Below are 6,669 nucleotides of genomic sequence, written 5' to 3'. Positions count from 1 at the left end.
TTAAATGAAACTTGTGTCATATTTGATTTATTACCCTTGTTGCTCTAGCCTTCCTGGCTCTCTATATACAGTGTCTACTTCAGTTCAGGGACAACCTGCCATTTTCATCCATGTGTGAGACCTAGAATGGCAGTGGTGGCGATAATGCAGCATGGAGACGGCAGATACTGTATCCTTTTCCTGTAACTTTTGAAAACCTGATACAAAATTGTATTACGTGACTTGATTATTCCTGAAGCAACCTGATATTTCTAAAAAGACCTAAATTAGGCATCTCCCTTATTCCCTTTTAAAATGAGAATTCTTCCTTCAGATGATATGTATAACTGAGTTCCACCTTGGAACATTCTAATTGAAAAACACGAGTCCCAGCACTACTTACAATACAGAAAGGTCTGAAGGTCTGTGACTGAGTGCTTGCCTGGGCTCAAGACCCAGCCTGCAACAGAGGGAGGGAGGAAAGAAGGAAGGAATGAAGGGAAGGAGGGAGGACTTATATGTATAAAATATATTGGGTTAGTGAGCAAAGAACTAGAAATACCGATTGCTTATATCCACTGTTGCATTTGTATAATAAAAATGACTACTTACATTTTTTGAAACAATTTTTAGCTTATGAAGTAAGAGGTTTATCTTATTCTAATACACGCTTGGTTTTGGCTGCTCCCCTCCCCTACCTCCCTTGGCTTCCATCCCTACTCTACCCTTACAGCATTTCCTGTTTACCTCATATCACACTGTGCTATTGACCTCTGAAGCCCTCTCCCCTTAAGTTTAATTTCCTGGCCTCTACCCACACATATTCCCAGCTTAAATGCATACATATAGTTTTATTTATATATACATATATACTAGTATATTATATACTGTATATAATATACATACTAATATATTACTATCTATACTAACAGTACTATATATACTAATATTGCTATATATGTTACTGTATTACTACATATATATACATATATATATCATATTAGAGAGCATGCAAAATTTGTCAGCATGATCCTGGATTATCTTGTTTAATGTGATACTCTAGCTTGACACATTTCCCTGCAAATTTCATATTTTTATAAATGAATAAAATTCTATTGTGCATATACATCACATTTTTATTGTCGGCACCTACACCAATACCATTTCCTGGGTCTTGTGAAAACAGTATTAACAAACATGGATATACAAACAGCCCCTGCGGTAACCCAGGAATCTTTGGGTATATGCCCAGGAGTTCTACAGATGATTAAAACAAAGGGAAAACCAAAACCAAAACAAAACAGTTTGTTGTCAATCAACAAACTGGCCAATGAATGGAACCGATGGTTCTCAAAAGTAAATGAAATGGCCAATAAATACTTTTTAAAGTTGTGGGAGCCAATGAAATCCTGAGCAAGTGTACTCTTGAATGAGCCAAATCCTGACTGAATATGCCCTGTAGGTATGGGCACAGCCATGCCAAGGACCCCAGTGCCTCAGCCCCAGGGGAATGGCAAAGCCTTCTCCAGGTGAGGCTCAGAGGGAAAGAGAAGCCATCCTCAGGTGAGTACAAGACTGACCTTTCTTCTTCTTTTTTTTTTTTTTAAAGATTTATTTTAGGTATGTGAGTACACTGTCACTGTCTTCAGACACACCAGAAGAAAGCATCAGATCCCGTTACAGATGGTTGTGAGCCACCATGTGGTGGCTGGGAATTGAACTCAGGTCCTCTGGAAGAGCAGCCGGTGCTCTTAACCCCTGAGCCATCCCTCCAGCCCAAGACTCACCTTTCTTTATTCCTTCATTACCACTGATCAGGGCTCTAGGGCCTCAGCCAGGCGGGTGATAGTACAGTGTTAAGCTGAGAATGCCCAGTCACCAAGGAAATGAAAATGAAAACTACTCTGAGAGTCCACTTAGCCCCTACCAGGGAGAACACAAAGGCTAACGATTGCTGGCAAGGATACGGAACAGGAGAGCCATACTTATGGCCGGGGACTACAATAGTTCAGCTACTATGGAAGTCAGTGGGAGGCTTTTCAAAAAATTAAAAATAATATCATATTCAGAGATATAGGAGATCCAATACATGGGATGCAGAGCCAGGTGGATCTCTGAATTCGAAGCCAACCTCGTCCAAAGAATGAGTTACAGGATAGCCAGGGCCACACTAAGAAACCTATCTCAAATAAGTAAGTAAGGAGAGAGGGAGAGAGGGAGAGAGAGAGAGAGAGAGAGAGAGAGAGAGAGAGAGAGAGAGAGAGAATGGGAGAAATGCTGATGATAGATTATAAAGGTGTTAAAAGCAATTAATACTATTCCCTAATCTGAGAATTAGTATAAATTCTTTCATTTCTAATTGCTCTCATTTTTCTACTCTTGAATAATTTTTATCTTGTTGTAGACATAGGGCATGTTCTGTATGATATTAATCCTTTGGAATTTGTTGTAATTTCTTGGTTTTGGTACTGGTTCAAATTTTCCTCGTGAGGGAAACATGCCTTCTATTCATTTGGTACCTGGTGTTATACATGTATGTGTACATACAACAGTATGAAATATGATCTGCACATGTGTGCACATGTACAAAGAGCTCTAGATTTTACTTCTATGAGGACTCGCATATTAATGTGCACATAGTGGGGGTGGATGAAGTCCTGGGTGCATATATTATTGATAGGGTCCTGGCTCTGTCCAAGACCCCAGTGCCTCAGACCTTTGGAAATGGCAAAGCCTTTTCCAGATCAGGCTCAACAACTGGCAAACCATTCCTCTGGTCCCAGTGTGAGAGTTTAAGATGACTGACCAGTATGTGCATGAACTAGCAGCTGTGCTCCCTCCTCCGGATGGCAGCCACCAGACTGATGTGAACTGTGCTCCTCCAGGTGACTGATGGCTGACATGAGCAACCGCTCACCTAGTAAGACTCACTAGCCTTCCTCCTGGGCTGCACATAATAGATGCTCTGGCTTTCCAGGTTATGTTGTCCGTCCCCTCCATGAGAGTGAGCTCGACCAGCCTGATCCCAGCTTTTCTGTCCATGTGTTTGCGTGTCTCTCTTCTCTACACTACCTCTTTGCCTCAGGTCCTTGGATCTGAGTTTTCCTGTTTACTTAGGCCATGAGATCTCATGGTTGGCATGTGACAACCTCACGTAGACCCACATGAGGCTGCATCTCACATGAGCATGGGCTCTGAGACTCCATATTGGGAAGTTACTGAGCTGTCTCCCCACCTGAAGGGGAAACTAGCTTTCAGAACTGACTGATTTTCACTCCTGTGTCATATTATAATGCAAGTTAACTCGTGCATTTGATTGAGGTTGGCAACCCAGACTATCTCAGGCCTCTCAATTCAAAGTGTGTGGTGTTTATCTAGACCTGTGTCTGGATTAGGGAATAAACAAAGCACATCTCTGCCAGCTTTAGTATGCAATCGACTACCATATCCTGTGGGACTCGCAATTTTCTTTTATGGGCTCATATTTCTTTTAAACGAAGGCCAATCAGCAAACGGTGATCTATTGATTGGCCTTCATTATGCAGAGACCATGGTTTCCCAGCCTCACGTAATTAACGCTGAGATGAACGATGTTTTCTTGAAGTCAGCTGCTGTTGGGGGCACCGTAGGAAGTTTGGCTGGATCTTTAGCATCTGCCCATTGGATGCAAACCGGCACCACACACCTCCTTCCCAAATGGCGATAATTAAAAATGTCTCCCGAGTGTGCAGAATCTGTCCAGGGGATGGGGTGGGGGATGGGGTATCACCTCCAGTTGAGAATCCCCACAATAAGGAAATGACATGTTTCCCTTTAGAGCTGCGCGTTCGTGTCACTGAGACAAGAATCACATTGATTTAGTCTTACTGCACTCAAGGCACCATGCTTTTATAGAAGCAGCTTTACTAAGACCCAGAGGGGAAAAAGCACGGTTTGTAGGGACAACCTAGCAGTGGGCTCCACAAACACTCTGTTCCCTTAGAGTTCTTGGGAGGATAGGCGTGAAAAGGCCAAGTCCTACTGAAACAAGTGTCACGAGGCACTTTCGTTATTGTCCAAACTGCACTTGTACAGAGAGAGCAAGGCTCATCCACCAACTTGACTGTTCTTCCCCTGGCTCTGTGGTATGCTGCTCATTTCTTTCTGAATGTGTTTGTGGGGACAAGCTGTTAGCATTTTGTCTAAGCTCTTACTCTCTTTCCATTCTCTTCCCCACTTTCTCTCCACGTGCTCATGGCCAGTCTCTACTTCTCTTCTGTCTATCTGTCTGTCTGCCTGCCTGCCTGCCTGCCTTTCTCTGCCTCTATTAACCTCTTAACTCCCCTCCCCATGCCCTGGTCCCTCAGGGGGAAGGGAATGTCTCTGCATGGGCCCGCTGAGGCACCCCTTTTCCCCATACCTCACCACACCTCCATAGAACATAATCCCCCCTCTCTTTATCTCTTCATAAACACACCACAAGCCAGCCAACATAAGGATCAAAGGAAGCCATGTTTTGACCAGTGAGTAGTTAAATCTCAGGTCCCAAGTTTCCCTGTCACAGAGGAGCAGTGGCCCCTGCACCTGCATTGGTGCACACAAAGTATCTGTACCTTGTCTGACCCTAGGTACTGATACTGGAGGAAAGAAGGGTTAGTAGGCACTTTCTTAAGCCTGGCTCATTATCTGGTAGACATGATCAGGGCTCCATCCAAGCAGGCCAGCAGGAAGACTGCTTTTGATTTAACAGCACTCTGAACAAGACCCTCCTGTGGCTTTCTAAGAGTTAATTACAGAGTTTTGTGAAGGCACCTGCTGTCCTGTCCCATGAATGGCTTAGTGAGCAGTCACAACAGCCACACAGATGCCAGTGGCAGCAGAGTTTCCTTGGAAGACGGCTCAAAAAGATCAGAGGCACACGGGCTTGCACCCTCTACTTATAAGAGAGGTTGAAGTCAAGGAAATAATTGGTTCACCATCATACAGCATCTGTGATTTCATAGACTGTCGTGTGTGTGTGTGTGTGTGTGTGTGTGTGTGTGTGTGTGTGTGTGTGTGAGAGAGAGAGAGAGAGAGAGAGAGAGAGAGAGAGAGAGAGAGAGAGATATTGAGGGGGAAGGGAGAAAGAGTCCTCCTCTTTTGGGCCTCAAGGACAGCCTTAAAGAACAAAGGGCTGGAGCTGGAGAGAGCAGGTTTCTAGCCCTTGGTCCTGACTGGCTTTAGACCACCTTGCTCCTGAGCCCAGGGAGTGCAGCAAACCTGTGCAGTGGCTGCAGCTGCAGACCAACCAGCAGCAGGGCAAATTCCACTGCAAGTGTTTACTTTCCGAGGGCCAACTGAATACTGCTGAATTCCTCGACAAAACCTTCTAACCTATTGGTTAGAGCTGTAGAGGGCAGAGGAAGGAGGCTCCACTGAGGAGCCAAGAAGCGGGAGACTTGCAGAAACCTACAACCTGCTGCCTCCTGCAGGGCGGCTGCCTTCCTTTAAATATGGATGGAGCAGTAATGACCTTCCACAGCTTCCAGACTGCGGTACCCACCCACCGTGCCTGGCTCTGCTCTCCTGCAATTCAAACACCTTTTCTGTTGTGAGGTAATCGCTAGACACTGCAAACAGAGGTCGGCTGGTGACATCCATGTTGGCTGGGGTCCCTCTCACCAAGGGGTAATAATCCCTTTCTTTTGTTCTTGGATACAGGGCCAGCCCTGTGGAACTGAAGCCTGGCTTCTGGGGACAGTCCTAGAGACTGTGACCTCAGGACTCAGCAGCTCTGTCTGCGTTTTCCCTTTTTTATTTTATTTTATTTGCGTTTTGCTTTTGTTTTGAATGCACTTACATAGTCACGCAAGAAAGTCTACGCTTGCTGCTCACCCGTGATTTCTTTGTACGGAGGCACGTGTCTCCTGAACAAAAGCTCACATCATGGCTGTGGAAAGTAAGATTTAAAAATGTAATTTGAGCCCTTGAGTTAAAAAGAACATTTGAGGACTTTTTAAAAATACTTATCAAGGGGTTGGGGATTTAGCTCAGTGGTAGAGTGCTTGCCTAGGAAGCGCAAGGCCCTGGGTTCGGTCCCCAGCTCCGAAAAAAAGAACCAAAAAAAAAAAATACTTATCAAGCAACTCCATTACGTCTAGCAATTTCGTCTTTCCGAATCTTGGAGAAATGAGATTATCTGGATAAGTGGACAGGTTTCACCAACTTTCACCAGCCAGTGGAACCTCAGAATGGTCTCCACCAGTCATACAGCTTCCAGAGGAGGCAAATGCCCAAGTTGCCACCTCTAGTCCTGACTGTCTCTACCCACCCACTCAATACCTCCCCTTAGATGGCTCCTCCAGCATCACCACAAGCAGTACCCATAGACGTCAGAAGGGGGCGCTGTTAGATCCCCTGGAACTGGAGTTACGGATAGTTTCCAGCTACACTGTGTGTGTGTGTGTGTGTGTGTGTGTGTGTGTGTGTGTGTGTGAGAGAGAGAGAGAGAGAGAGAGAGAGAGAGAGAGAGAGAGAGAGAGAACGAGTGCTGGGAATTTAACCAGAGTCCTCTGCAAGAGTATCAAGGGCTCCGAGTCCTCTCTCCGGCTCCACTGGCTGGCTACTTTCATTAAACCTGGGCCCACTTGATACACTCACTTATAAGTGGACAGTAGCTATAAAGGACAAGATAACCATGCTACAATCCACAGACCCAAAGAAAGTGGACAA

Source organism: Rattus norvegicus, chromosome 4 (assembly GCF_021556685.1).
Source record: "Rattus norvegicus strain SHRSP/BbbUtx chromosome 4, alternate assembly SHRSP_T2T, whole genome shotgun sequence".
Taxonomy (NCBI): Eukaryota; Metazoa; Chordata; class Mammalia; order Rodentia; family Muridae; genus Rattus; species Rattus norvegicus.
This window is presented reverse-complemented; position numbering follows the sequence as displayed.